At 33.2% G+C, this 2,841-nt stretch overlaps 1 non-coding gene across 1 annotated transcript; it reads left to right on the top strand.

Annotated features, from left to right (window-relative positions):
- Positions 1–2,502: 2,502 nt before the first annotated feature.
- TRNAM-CAU (transfer RNA methionine (anticodon CAU)) lies at positions 2,503–2,575 on the top strand. Its single transcript has one exon. It is a non-coding gene; the product is annotated as a tRNA-Met (tRNA).
- The last annotated feature ends 266 nt before the right edge of the window (positions 2,576–2,841 follow it).

Genomic DNA, 2,841 nt, shown 5'->3' with positions numbered 1-2,841 from the left:
TCTTTAGCATGTTTGCCGCAAAAGTGCTTAGTGCTGAAGCGTCGGGTGCTATCAGCAAAACAACAACAACAACAATGAAAGTACAACGGCTATAGCTATGTGGCACTACTTTGCATGCTGATTGTACAATTTGTTTGCTGGTACTTTGGTTTTTGTTACTGCGAGTACATACTATCGTTTTTTCGCGCATTTCGCTCAACCAGACCCTCGTTATTGTTATTGTTCTTGTTGTTGTTGTTTTCATCGTCTGCAACGTTTTTTGCTGCCACCTTTGTCTCGCGCCTGACTGCCGGCGGTGGGTGGTAGCCAAATAATGTCTAAACTAATTGCATTTGTTGGTGCATTTGGCGATGCGAGTGTTTGCATTCTTTTAGGCGTGCCGCAAACAGCATTTTGCGATACCGTTGCTGTTGTGGTTGCAAATACATACATACACAAACACATACATACATATGTAGTTATATACGTAGGTAGTTTACACAAAAGGAACTGTACACTTTAAGGCTCTGCCAGTGTTGCTGTTGTTTATGACTCCATCGACTGCTTGACTAAATAAATTCTAACCACATTTTTGATTCGTCTGTGGCATACTAGAAAATTTACATATTTCAAAGGATATTCAATTTTAAAAGATGTTATTTCAACTTCTTTGAATTTAAAACTAGATAATGGGAAATAAGGTAACACCGTAAAAAAATGGTTGAAAGTACCTTTTATTTCATTGCAGTAGAGGTCTAAAAATAATTCACACCCAAAATCTTAAATTATGATAAAAAAAAAACTGAGAATCGGGACATTGGTCAAAAACCGGTCATAACTGACTCTGATAATTTTATGCTCCTTTAAGAGCGGAAAAATAAAAATATTACAAATATTTTTAGGGTCCAAAACGCCTACCAAATAAGTTTCCAAACTGCCAAAATTTTGGCCATCATTAAAAAGAGAAGAGAGAGAGCAAAAACTAGAACTACACATAATATTGTTTACAGTATTGGCTAACCATTCATTCCAATTTTTAAGGCTAAAGAAAACAAATTCGGTCCTTTAAATAAAAGAATTAACGTATTGTATAAAAAACTTTAGTAAAAAATACAAATACCTTTGAGATTAATTCAGTTCATATCAAACTTTTTTTTTGGTGTGTGTGAAAACGCAAAATCAGACATTTTATGCATACCGATAAAAAATATCCAAATCTCTTTCAATTCACTCACCCTTTTTTACCAATAAACTCACACACTTAGAAAAAATCATATCCTTAAAACAAGAAAACAGTGTCCTTATTTTAGAGTTACTGTTTATTACTTAATATAAACAAAAAATTTTCAGGTTCGTGCTAAAAGTAGAGCATCCTTAATTTGAGTAGGTAAATTTACTCAATAATATTTTTTTTTAATTTTTTTTAATTAAACAATTTTGAATTTTGTCAGTGCTGTTAAGACAAAGTTAATTGCTTTCCTGGCAAATGTCGGCTGTGATGTCGTGAGAAGACTACTGCTTCTGGTTCTGAAATCGCAGGTTCGAGTCCGGTTGGAGGTGGTTAGAGTAAGGTAAGTCAATTATTTCAACTTAACATATAAATAAAAAATTTTAAAATTAATTTCATATATGGAAAAACTTAAATACTCAATTACGATAAAAACTAAATTAAATGTTTTTTTTAATACAATTTAAAAAATTATAATTAAAAAAATAAAAACATTTAAAAACAAGTGCTCTGTGACTCGAACCTTGCATCTCCCGACTAGCACTCCAGAGCTTTTCTCTGCCGGCCATTGCATTGAGCATTACGAGCAAAATGACATACTTATTCCTTTCACGGGGGATGAAATGGCAAGTAAAATTTTCCTAAAAATTAAGGAATTGTGTTTTCCTTAAACTGAGTCAAATCCTTTACTCATACTAAGGCAGCCATGTCATTGGAGCCATTTCAAGGTAATATTTCCTTAGAATAATATACTTTTTTCATATCATCAAGGAATTTTTTTTTTTTTTAGTGTAGAGATATGCCCATATGTATTATCAAATTATTTTCTTGCAACTAAGTTTTTTTATTAATATTTTTTTTTTGTTATGACACATCCCTTCAGGGAGAAATTATCAATTGTTAAAAATAACCAACTTGTAGTTAGCTTTTTGGCGGGATTTCGATAAATACCTCACTTTTAATTAGCAACGACAAAATCAACTTAAAGTGAGTTGTAAAATCGTGCAGAAGTCATGCAGGCCCAATCGGGAGTTCGTTTTCTTTACAAAATTCTTATTTCAAAATCCTCATACAAAAACTGCTTTGAATACATTTAAAAAATATTTTGTGTCCGAAAGTAGTTAGTTACCAGTTAGTTGACATATAATGCAGAGGTATCCAGAGCTCACTTTTCTACGGTCATCGCCTGCATATGTGCATACATTCATGCGTTTGCTGCATCCTCATAAACACTATTTGAAGGTAGAACTAATCAAGCCTTATACAACCCCAACAAAACCGCAGTCCCTAACATCGCCTCGGTGGCGCAGTAGGCAGCGCGTAAGTCTCATAATCTTAAGGTCGTGAGTTCGAGCCTCACCCGGGGCAGTCAATTTTCTTTCTCTTTAAATTTGTTTTTCTTTACACGGACGTAATTTTATTTTATTAAACAAGCTTTTACTAAGCAAAACTCCATGCAAATAATATTTAAAACAAGAAATGTAATGAACTAAAATTAAATAATTATGGGATTTCCAAGTCTTCAACTTTGTAACAACTGATGGAAAATACACACTAGTTTGGGTTTTTTTGTTCCGCGGATGCTACTATCCAATTACTATGTAGAATCGCGCGCTGATTTCGAGAATTGAGTT

Source organism: Rhagoletis zephyria, unplaced genomic scaffold (assembly GCF_001687245.7).
Source record: "Rhagoletis zephyria isolate East Lansing unplaced genomic scaffold, Rhagoletis_zephyria_1.1 Rzeph_scaffold_40104, whole genome shotgun sequence".
NCBI classification, from domain to species: domain Eukaryota; kingdom Metazoa; phylum Arthropoda; class Insecta; order Diptera; family Tephritidae; genus Rhagoletis; species Rhagoletis zephyria.
This window is presented reverse-complemented; position numbering and strand designations above follow the sequence as displayed.